Source organism: Sus scrofa, chromosome 10 (assembly GCF_054392235.1).
Source record: "Sus scrofa isolate SSC_HxYL_T2T_F1_AM1 chromosome 10, Sscrofa_HxYL_maternal_Yorkshire_Landrace_v2.0, whole genome shotgun sequence".
In the NCBI taxonomy this organism is placed as follows: domain Eukaryota; kingdom Metazoa; phylum Chordata; class Mammalia; order Artiodactyla; family Suidae; genus Sus; species Sus scrofa.
The window spans coordinates 51,324,996-51,337,556 of record NC_139392.1 but is presented as its reverse complement, the minus strand read 5'-3'; the positions used below and the strand labels follow the sequence as shown (position 1 = coordinate 51,337,556).

The 12,561-nt window shown below is 40.6% G+C and overlaps 2 pseudogenes; both read right to left on the bottom strand.

The window, feature by feature from the left end:
* Window positions 1-3,633: 3,633 nt before the first annotated feature.
* Window positions 3,634-4,479, bottom strand: LOC146399418 (olfactory receptor 4D11-like; annotated as a pseudogene).
* A 6,904-nt stretch (window positions 4,480-11,383) lies between these two features.
* Window positions 11,384-12,316, bottom strand: LOC146399417 (olfactory receptor 4D10-like; annotated as a pseudogene).
* Between the last annotated feature and the right edge of the window lie 245 nt (window positions 12,317-12,561).

Below are 12,561 nucleotides of genomic sequence, written 5' to 3'. Positions count from 1 at the left end.
CATGTGCTGGGAAGCAAATTTAGCCAAAAGCTAGATTGCGACTTGAACCTATAGTTTTTACATTAGAATCATTCATCTGGTGTCTGGACTTACTGAGGTTCAGGTTCTTTGTGTCTCAGTGCAGAAGAAACTCAGCAAGAGAGACAGTGATAGGCAAGATTTATTCAGATGCTGGTGAGAGATGCAAGCAGGCAGGCAAGGAGGCTCTACCCTAAGGATTAGGTGGGCTACAGTTTTATAATCCAAGAGAAATGGGGGTGGGAAAAACCACCTATTTCTCTTTCTTCAAGTAGTAGCTTCTCCTTGGTATCCAGTATCAGAGTATTTGACCCTATAAGGTCAAACTAGAACTGTCATGGTGCTTATTCAAAACAGCAGAAGGGTGGTCCTTAACTCCTACCCTTGGTGTGAACCTGAATGCCAGCCTCACCCCATCCCCCACCCAATGACCTGAGGTGCATATCTGGCACCTCCCCTAGTCAAGCAAGCCTGCCTCCTTCTGAAGGCCCTCCCAGGTGAGCACCAACCCACAATGATCTCCCAAAGGTCCCCAGGTCCCCTCTCTCCATCCATGGTTCCCCATTGGGACACCCCTCCCACAACAACCACCTGTGCAACTATCCCACTCCATCCCTATCAGTGTCTGGTTGTCTTTGTGGTTATCATTCCTTGACCTTCTCTTTGGAAAGAAGATTGCTTACAGGGAAGTGGTGATAGGTGGTGTTCCATTACAAAAGAAAAACTAGATGCAATAAGACACTAGGTGCAATACACTCTAACTAGAAAGTAAACATTAGTAATACGTTTGTGTGTCAAGGCAGGGCATAACATAATGGAGATGGTTTTAACTAGTTATTTTTTAGCTGTAACAAAATTTCCTAATCAGTAATTCTGGAGTTAGTCTTTTGAGACTGAGGGGAGGCCTGGAAGGTGAAAGGAAAAGGCTTTTACTTCAAAACATGAGAACTCAGGAGTTTGTACATGGTTTCACTTCTGGAATACAGTGATTCAGACTCTATAGGTCTTTGATGCCATCCAGATCTGACATAGGGATAAAACTCTGATCTGAGGGAGTTGTAAGGGGTAGAAAGAAAAGGAAAGGACCCAGGAGTTCCCGTTGTGGTTCAGTGGTTAATGAATCTGACTAGGAACCATGAGGTAGTGGGTTTGATCCCTGGCCTCGCTCAGTGGGTTAAGGATCCAGCGTTGCTGTGAGCTGTGGTGTAGTTTGCAGATGCAGCTTGGATCCAGTGTCACTGTGGCATAGGCTGGTGGCTATAACTCTGATTAGACTCTAGCCTGGGAACCTCCAAATGCTCTGGGTGCAGCACTAGAAAAGGCAAAAAAAAAAAAAAAAGGAAAGGACACATTTGTATGAACTAGGTTCTAAAGTGGCTTTTGGTATGTATTTTTTATAGGCAATTTCATAAAGAAAAACAGTCTAGAGATGAGAGCTGCCTGAGCAAAAGTAGCAGAACCCTATGAGTGGTGACTTGACAAGAATTGCAGGCTGGGTTAATGCTTAAAATGTTAGAGCTGATTGATGGGAGCAGGAAATAATGAACAAGTGAGTCAGTAAGTTAATGGATGCTTATGGGGCCAGCCCAGGTCCAATGAGGGACAGAAGTGAAGTTTGTCTTCAACACTCACCAAGCTTTGGTTACCTCCCCTGGGCGCTCTTCTAACCCACTGGCTCTGCCTTCATGTTCTGACCCCTTATCTCTACTCTCTAAGCCATAGTTTATCTTTGACCCACTGTAATCTTTTGCTATGAAACTCTCTTGCACTGTGTACCTCATCAGCTTCAGGGTGATTCTTTGAGTTGTACGTAAATAACAGGAACACTTACTGTCATATTTTAATGACAAAGCTAGAAATTTTAAGGAGTTCCCTTTGTGGTTCTGTGGGTTAAAACTCTACATAGTATCCATGAGAATGGGGGTTCAATTCCTGGCCTTGTTCAGTGGATTAAGAATCCAAATTTATTTTTTATTTTTGCTTTTTAGGGCCTCACTTGAGGCATATGGAAGTTCCCAGGCTAGGGGTCAAATTGGAGCTACAGCTGCTGGCCTACAACGTGGCTACAGCAATGAGAGATATGAGTGGTGTCTGTGACCTACACCACAGTTCACGGCAATGCCAGGTCCTTAACCTACTGAGCGAGGCCAGGGATTGGACCCACAACCTCATGGTTTCTAGTTGGATTTGTTTCTGCTGTGCCATAATGGGAATTCCAGGATCCACTATTTTTTAAGAAAAAAAAAAAGCTAGAAATTTTAAGATGATAGGTGCTTTTAATTCTATGTACATTCCATCTTTTCCACACCATTTTTTCCCCTAATAATGATGAGTATAGATCATACATAGGAGAAGAGTGTAACAGGTCAATGGGTAATGGAATGTGAATTAGGCATAATAGTTCAGTTATTAAAATGGATCCATTTTCCTTTACCTGAGCATTTACTGTCTGCCATGTATGTTTTACATATACCATCTCATTCTAAGCTTCACAACAACTCCAAGAGAAGGATCATGTCAGCATCTTTGTGTAGGTGAACTGTGACCTGTGAAGAATTAAAATAGCTCAAGATCACACGGATGGATGGCAGAGATAGGATTTGGATCCAGGTCTGTTTAACTCTGAAGTTAGAGCTTTCAGCCACAGTGCTTCACTTTTTTAATTTTAACCATATTTTCCAGACAAAACCACAAGCCTATATTGCCTCTTCACAAATATGAACATATTGAAAGATAGAGTTTTATTCTTCTTTAGCACCCTTTCTCTTTCTTCCTCCCTTTCTCCAGTGGGCAGAATGTAAATCCTCAATGGTGTAGTCAGTCTGATATTTGCTCTGGTAAGACTGCAACAGCACACAAGTTCTTGAGTAGTGAGAACAGATTGCTCTTGGTGTAGGATCCCTGAGGTTCCGCCTGCCTTTGTCATGAGAATGTGAATTTGGTATGTCTAGTTCTGCATAAGATAAATCCCTTAAGGACATTATGGGAAATATTCCAAAGCTTCTTCATTCCTGATAGGAATCTAGGAGGAAAACCACTACATACCTTTGAGGTTCTCCATGGGTCACAAGCCCATATGGAGCTTAACTCAGCAGAAAAAATGTTCTTAATCTGTGATAGGCCCATATATACTCATATATGTGTATTCCAGAGGCAGTGATCATGAGCTCTTTCTAGAACAGGATTGCAGTTTGGCCATGGACAGGTCCAGCAATGAAATAAATTGCATTCCTGTGGCAAGAAGAATTGACCATCTGGACTTATCTCTGATTAAATTGATAGAAGATCTTGAGGAAACCACTCTATTCTTCTATTTCATATTACTCACCTCTTGGAAAAGGGATCACTCTTCACATGCCATAAAACTTTCATAATTGTCTTTTTTTTTTAGTCTTTGAGTGGAAATGTATCAATCAGATCAATTCTATAACACAAGATACTTCATGTTCACCAGAAGCTTGGGTTATCAGTATCCTGTTAACTTATATTGGAAAATAAAGGGTTATCTAGTGAGTTTAGTTGGTTTATTGACAGTATATATGAGTATATAAATTGACTCCATGGGTAAAATATTGCATGGAGTCTTTGTTGATGAAGAGGATGGAGAGCCTCAGTCTATCCCATTTCAGAAGGGATGAGTCTTCCCTTCAGTTTCCTCATGGCCGACTTCATCTCATGGTTCCTCGGAGTGTAGATCAAGGGGTTTAGCAGTGGGGAGATGACAGTGAAGATGACAGAGATGGCCCTATCTGTGGGAAGGGTAGTGAAGGGCTGGGCATAGATGTAGATGCAGGGCACTAAGTGCAGGTTCACCATGGTGATGTGGGCTGTGCAGGTGGAGATAGCTTTCTTTCTGCCTTCCCCCTGGTGAGACCTCAGCATCATCAAGATGATTGTGTAGGACACTAGGAGGAAGATGAACCACAGTGTAGAGGTCAAGCCATTGTTGGAAATCATTAAGACCTCAAGGGCAAAGGTGTTGGTGCAGGCAAGTTTGAGGACATGGGGGACATTGTGGTAGAAGCCATCCACAATGTTGGATCCATAGAAGGGGAGTGGGAGCAGCAGGGAGATCTGCATGGTGGAGAGGACAAAGCCCCCCAGCAAGGAGGCCACAATGAGGGCAGTGCACTGGCTCCTACTCATGATGTTCACATAGTGCAGGGGCTTGGAGGTGGCCACGTAGTGATCAAAGGCCATCACAGAGAGAGAGAAAATATCTGCCCCACCAAGGATGTAGAAGAAGAACATCTGTGTCATGCAGCTTGTATATGATATTGTCTTTATCTCTGTCAGAAAGTCTACTAGGACCTTGGGGGCAGTGATGGAGGAGGAGCAGATACCAAGGATGGCTATATTTCAGAGCAGGAAGTACATCGGGGTGTGCAGGCAAGACTCACAGGTCACAGTGACCATGATGAGGAGGTTTCCCAGAAGAGTTGTCATGTACACAAAGCTCAAAAAAAAAAAAAAAATAAGACCAACTTAGGTTTTGGCACTGAGTCAGTCCCAGAAATATAAATTCTGTTACTCTGGTGCCATTTCTCATCTCCATTGAATCATGTTTCCTCTTCCTCTGTAGATTGGAAAAAATTAAAAGTGTTATTTTTGGAAAGTGTTTACTTTCTCTTAATAGATTCAGGCTTATAGAGTCAGGTATTTGGTCTAAAATCTAGTAAGATATTATCCCCACTGTATTGTTGCTCTGGGGTTATTGTTAGTGTGTGCGAAGTGATATAACACAAGCATGCATTTTATTGTTCTTTCTCTGAGAGTTCCCTTGTGGCCTAGTGGTTAAAGGATTGGGTGTTGTTACTGCTGTGGCTTGGGTGGTGAGGGTTCAATTCCTGGCCCATTAACTTTTGGAGGCCGCAGGTGCTGCCCCCAAATTATTCTTCTGTAAATTATAAATATTTTAGAAAATGCACAAAATAATGTTCTAAATATATATGTTCTAAATATTCAAGATAAAGAGGTGGATTTTAAATATTAACAAAGGAGGTATTGTGGTATGAAGGATATAAATATGGAGTCAATTTGGTGTGTGGGTAAGAAAGTGCCTAATGATATGACTGAGTTTCTATAAATCCCACAGGAATGTGTTGCTTCCACCCCTCCCCCCAGGCTGGGTGGCTCATTTACATGGTTTAAGAATTGCTGTCTTCAGAGTGGTTCTCCTTGGACTTCATTCTGCAGAAGCACTCCTTTCTTTTTCAAACCACAAATGTAATTCTATGAAAAGTTAGGAAACTTTAAGTTCATTATTGATCTATTCTTCCTTAAGGGGATTTATTTGTTTCTGCATTTACTTTAAACTACTTTAGGTACTCAAACCCCTGGGTGTCAAAATAACAGCTATGGAAATAAAAGTGTAACTCAGAGCTTCAGTTCATTGCTTTAGTTTATTTCTTAAAATTAATTTTTAAAAATCGAGTGATCATGGACATATAGACTCATGTACTTCAAGTGTACACTTTGATAAGCTTTGACATAAGCACAGACCCCTGCCATCCTCAATATATTTAAGATAATTAACATGTGTATCACTCCCAAAGCATCCTTGTGACCCTTCATAATGTCTCCTCTGCCCCTCCTTCTTCAGGCAACCACTGAGCCTCTTGCTTTCTGTCACTATACATTAATTTGTATTTTCATTTTTTTATTTTATGATTTTTATTTTTGCATTACAGTTGATTTACCCTGTTCTGTCAATTTCTACTGTACAGCAAAGTGACCCAGTTATATATACATATAACTATATATATAAGTATATACATACATATAACTATATATGTATGTATATACATATAACTATACATATAACTCTACATATAACATACATATAACTATACATATACTATATATATACACACACAAACACACACACACACACACACACATTCTTTTTATCACATTATCCTCCATCATGTTCCATCACAAGTGACTGGATATGTTCCCTGTGCTATACAGCAGGATCTCATTGCTTATCCACTCCAGATGCAATAGTTTGCATCTATTAAAGAAAGACAGTTAGTTTGTATTTTCCAAATTTTTTTATGAACTGTATCTTACAATGTGTACTCTCTTTTTGTTTGGCTTCTTTTACTCATAAAAATTATCCATGTTTTGGTGTGGACCAACATTTTATTCCTTTTTATTGCATGGCTATGCCACAGTCTATTTATCAACTCACTTGTGGATGAACATTTGGGTTGTTTTTAGTTTTTGGCTATTATCTTAAAGCTTCTATGAGTAGGTCTTCACATGGACATATCTTTTCATTTCACTTGGGTAAGTATCTAAGAGTGGAATGCTGTAACTCTTAAAATTCAATAATAAAATATACAAACCAATTAAAATGAAAAGGACAAAAGGTTTGAACAGACACTTGAGCAAGAATGTAGAAAGAAAGCAAATGAGCATAGGAGAAGATGCTTAGTGTCATTCATCACTGAGAAAATGTAAATGAAAACCACAGTGAGATAATAGTACGTACCAATTAGAATGATTAGTATTAAAAAGATGGATATATCAAGAGTGGGCAAAAATGAGGAGGAATTGGAATGCTGGTGGGAACATAAAATGGTACAACCACTTTAAAAAACAATTTGCTTGTTTCTTAAAATGTTAAAAGTGTGCTCACGGTATACTCTTGATGGCTTATGAATTCCTATCTTTTTTTTTTTTTTTTTGGTGGATCCTTGAAATGGATCTTAACTTCTTTCTTTGCAGTTTATCTCTCTTTTCTTGCTATAATCAGAAACAAAGGAAAAGTGAAAGCCACTTCCCTCCCACTTTTGGGGTGTACTTTTTCCAGCTCACTTTCCCTTCAAGTTGTTTTTCCTTTGTATGCAATTTTGTCCAAAGCCTATTTAGGCATCACAGCATACAGCAGATACAGGGGGATTACAGTACCACCCAACCTATTCAGATCCCAGCTGGGCACTTACTGGTTATGCAAACACAGGCAGGTTCCTTCACCCACTTGCCGTCAGGCTCTTCACTGGTGTTTAGAAACAGGAGCATCTCCCTCCTATGATTTTTGTAAGGGTTAAATGAATTCATCTATGTAAAGCATCAGGACTTGGAGCACTGCCTAATCCTTAATAAATGTGATTATACATGTGTGACCTTAAAGAAAAACTCTGGGTTAGTAACTCTCACAGACACATGACTTCTTTAATGATACTGGTCATCTTTCAGAAGACCTGAAGGTTCATCCTGGCATGCAGCATCATGTGTACTTATTACATTATTTGCAGTCAAAATCTATTTGTAAGTATTAACAATTACATCTAGCTTTCAATTTTTCTCACTCTTAGTACAGGTACCCAGACATCACAAATGTAAATGCCCAGGTAGAGTTATGCATCTTATCTAAAATGCCAAGTTCTTCCAGGTCTCCAGCATCTTAAGTAATAGTCACATGAATCATTCAGTTTCAGAAAATTCTCTTAAATGCCCCTCTGAAGAGCAGTGATTTCAATGGCTTCTCTTTCACCTTTATGTGGAAAAGGGCAGACACTGGGGATAGTATTTTCTTGAGTCTTCCATGCTGATATACCACGCCCTGTTGTATTGACCAATTCCTTAATCTCCAAACCAGGGTGAGAAATATCAGAGGGCATATAGTTGGATGTGGTGCTGGAACACTTCTGCTGATGAGAGGTTGTTTCAGTGGGAGTAATTAAGAAACTACTCAGGCATATACACTTAGGAACACACATTTTGTCATGGCTCTAAAACTTTCCAGCAGTGGTAGATTCTCTCCTTGAGCAACACTGCTCAGCCACCCCTGAATTTTTCAACAAAGCCTTGACTTTTGACAAGCTCCATGCTTGTCTCTGCATCATCCAGTTGTAGCCCAAATCCTGCTAAGCTACGGTAGCCAGACTCTCCCACCCACCATATCTGATCACCTGCCATCCTCATCCTCTCTCACCCCCCAGATGATGTCTGATCACTCTGGCCTGCCTTCAGCAAGAATCTTGTTAGGTCAGTTTAGCCACGATGCCCCCTGCCCTCGCCCCTGATGATTACCTCTTGGTAATTTTCCTAGTGGGAAATGTATGTCAGTTCTTAGGGATTGTGAGCAACTTCCTTAGGCAGTTTCATCCATTCCTGAAGGGTGATACACAGGTAAGGGCAGGAGACCTTAGATCTGAGGGTTATGTAGGTGAGAGTGAAGGAGATCTGAGTAGGGTGATGAACAAAGTGGGTGATGGAGTTCTCATGGGATACACAAATCCTACTTGCTTGACCTTCAAAGTTTTTCAAAATCCTCACTGCCTCCAGGGTGACTAACTTAAGTCATACCTTCATAACTTCTACTGTAGTAACTTCCTAACTGGTCTTCCCATTTTGTCCTTACCTCTCCTGCAATTCTGTTAAAACATACATATTTTTTTTTCCTTTCTAGTGCTACACTTGCGGCATATGGAAGTTCCCAGGCTAGGTGTTGAATAGAAGCTGAAGCTGCAGATCTACATCACTGCTACAGCAATGCTGGATCTGAGCCACATCTGTGATGTATGCTGCAGCTTGAAGCAACACTGGATCCTTAATCCACTGAGTGAGGCCAGCGATTGAACTCTTATCTTCTTGGATGCTGTCAGGTTCTTAACCTACCAAACCACAGCAGGAACTCCAAAAACATGCATAATTATTCCACTTTTCAGAGCCCTCTAATGACAACCCATCTTACTTTATGTGAAAGACAAAATTCTTATGATGGTTTCAAAGGTCATAATGAACTGATTCCATGGTCCAATCATCTCTCTGACCTCAACTACTACCACTTTCCTCCTTCTTCCTCTCATCAAATTACAAAGACTTCCTTGCTGTTTCATGGATGCTCAGGGCACACCCCCACCTTAGGGCCTTGGCACATCTGATTTGTGGCCTGAGATGTGTACCATAACATCACCATTTTCCTAGTTTCAAATATTTTTAGATCCATAGTATACCTCCAGAAATGGAGCAAAACAAACAAACAAATGAAAAAACCAAAAAACTCCTCCTAGGTTGTAAATAGCATAATAAGTAAGCAAAACAAACAAACAAACAAACAAACAAAAGTCGAGTTGATACGTCAACTAGTGTTTTCCATGTCTTTCCAATACTTCTGAATGTATAGGCATAGTCTGAAGAAGCTTCAGAGTTTTCTATGTGTTTTAGAGTGTTAGGTGTCAGGGAATAAAAGTAAATCTGATGGTTTTTTTTTTCACCAAATTCTCCAAGGATTTGAGCAGCAAAAACGAGTGAGAGGAAATATTCATTCATTGACTTTTTAATTTTTCTTCTTTTTAAGGCCACAACTATTGCATATGGCAATTCCAAGGCTGGGGTCAAATCAGAGCTGAAGCTGCAGGCCTATGATACAGCTATGGCAGCACTGGATCCAGAGCTGCATCCATGACCTACACCACAGATTGCCATAATGCTGGATCTTTAACCCACTGAGCAAGGCCAGGGATTGAACCCACATCCTCATGGACACCACCTTGGGTTCCTAACCCAACAAACCACAATAGGAACCCCTTGATTTTTAAAATTTGTATGAGTGTTTTCTATGTTCTGCTTGTTCTGCCAGGTTCTTGGATAAAACTGCAAAGCATAAAGCTAAGAAGGCATGAGGGTTAGAGCCAAGCTCAAGGTGCTGAGGAAGAGTAGTGGATGGTGGCCAGTGGGCCAGGGCATCAGAGGAAGGTCAGAGGAAAGACCCTGCACCAGCTCATAGAGATTTTTCATTTAATTAATTTTTTTTGGTTTTTTTGTTGCATTCTCTTTTACTTCTTTCTTTTCTTTTTGGCCGCCCTGTGGTATATGTAGTTCCCAGGCCAGGGATCAGATCTGAGCCACAGTTGCAACCTATGCCATAGCTGAGCTGGATCCTTAATCTATGCTGGGCAGGGGATTGAACCTGTGTCCCTGCAAACCAGAGACACAGCTGATCCTGTTGTGCCACAGTAGGAATTCCCAGGTCATGGGACTCATGACTGCTGAGGTCCATATTCTTTTTTTTTTTTTTTTTTTTTGGCTTTTTTGGATTTTTTGGTCATACCCATGGTGTATGGAAGTTTCCAGGCTAGGTGTCAAATCAGAACTACAGCTGCTGGCCTATACTACTGCTCATGGCCACATTGGATCCCCAACCCACTGAGCAAGGCCAGGGATCGAACTCATATCCTCAAGGATATTAGTTGGATTCATTTCCACTGAGCCATGATGGGAACTCTAATTCAAGCTCTGCTAACTTCAAAGCTGCTTCCATCAACTACTGGCATGCAGGCTTTAGATGGAAAACTCCTCAGGTAATAGATATTTAATTTATGCATATTTTACAGCCAGAGAGGAACTTCGTTTGGATATGTTTACTTTCTTAAGATGTAATTACCTTGTGAAAGACTTTATAGAATCCCAATGTTAAAACTGCATTCTTTTTCTTCTTTTAATTAAAGTTGTATTGAAATATAGCTGATTTACAGGGTTGTGATCATTTCTGTACAACAAAGTGATTTAGTTATACAAGTACACATATCCATTCTTTTTCATATTCTTTTCCCATGTAGGTTACAGCAGAATATTGGGCAGAGTTCCCTGTGCTATATATCAGGTCTCTGTTGACTATCCATTCTATGTACAATAATGTGCATATGCTGATCCCAGACCCCCAGTCCATTGCTCCCCCACACACACCTGTCCCCTTTGGCAAATAGAGGTTTGTTTTCACAGTCTGGGAGTCTGTTTCTGCTTTGTAAATAAATTCATTTGTATCTTTTTTTAGATTCCTTCCATCTACAACTGATATCACATGATGTTTGTCTTTCCAAACTGTGTTATTTTCTAATATGTCTCAGCTCTCTTCCTGTGAACAGTGTAGGAATTAATGGGAATGTCTGGATATACAGCAATTTTTTTGCCTTTTTAATTGAAAAATTCATTTAGGCAAGTGTAGATTCCCATGTTGTTGTAAAAAAAACATGGAGGATCCCAGCTTAACTCACTTTCCCCCAATGATGGTTTCACAACATCAAGTTGTACATATTAAATAGAAGTCATTTTTATTTGTCAATCACATCTCTGTAGAGCTGAAAAAAAACCCTACAACTATCTAATGTGATAAGATGGTCTGAGTGTATTTGGATTCCATTTTCTTTCTCTCTTCCAAGGCTGCATAGCAAAAGTGACATACACTTTTCTGGCTAAGTATTTTGAAACATGAAACCCATTTTTTTCCATCATTGCACAATGATCACAACATTTGTAAGTCATAGTATCTTAGCAGAAATATGAAAATTAATCAAATATAGTTTATTTGATGGACAAACATTTTCAAAGATGGTGAGTGCGGTGAGCTAGCAGTCTATCCTGTGACAGAAGGCACGAGTCTTCCCTTCAGTTTCCTCATGGCCAACATCATCTCGTGGTTCCTCAGGGTATAGATCAAGGGGTTCAACAGTGGGGAGATGACAGTGAAGGTGACAGAGATGGCCTTATCTCTGGGGAGGGCTGTGAAGGGCTGGGTGTAGACATAGATGCAGGGCACGAAGTGCAAGGTCACAGTGACGTGGGATGTGAAGGTAGAGATGGCTTTCCTCCTGCCCTCCTCCTGGTGAGACCTTAGTAATAATAATATGACCAGGTAGGACACCAGGAGGAAAATGAACCACAGCATGGTGAGCAGTTAGAAGTCATCAGCAGCTCAAGCACAAAAATGTCAGTGCAGGCAAGTTTGAGGACATGGAGGACACTGCAGTAGAAAGTGTCAAGGACATTGGGTGTGCAGAAGGGGAGTGGCAGCAAAGTGAAATCTGCACAATGGAGTGGACAAAGCCCCCCACCCAGGAGGCCACTATAAACTCAATGCAACAGCCTCTACTCATGATGGTCATGTAGTGTGTAGTGTAGGGGCTTGGAGATGGCCACATACCGATCTAATGCCATCACTGACAAAGAAAATACATCCACCCCTCCAATAAGGTGGAAGAAGAACATCTGGGTGAAGCAGCCATTGTAGGAGATGGTCTTTCTTGGTGACAAAAGATCTGCCAGAACTTTGGGAGCTGTGATGGAGGAAAAGCACATGTTGGCAATAGATAAATTACAGAGCAAAAATATACATGGGTGTGTGAAGGCGAGACTCACAGGTCTCAGTGATCATGATGAGGAGGTTTCCCTGCAGAGTTGTCATATACACCAAAAGAAAGACAAGAAATAATACCAAGCTCAGTTCTTGCTCTTGGGTTAGGCCAAGGAAAATAAATTCTTTTACAGCAGTGCAGTTCCCCAGCTCCATTGGAACATCTTTTTCTCTTTTGTTTCAGCTACTTTGTATGAAAATACTTGGCTATATGTGTTTTCTTCTCTTTTTCCTCCTCCTCCTTCTCCTTCCTCTAAAATGTTTTCTTCTTCAGCACCATGAGTACAATTCAGAATCTTTCCCACGTGGTGGTAGTATTCATAATTTGTTGAGCTGTCCAAATATCTAATATAGCAGTCATTTCAGTGATCCAATTACATGATCACATGTGAAGTCTTTCA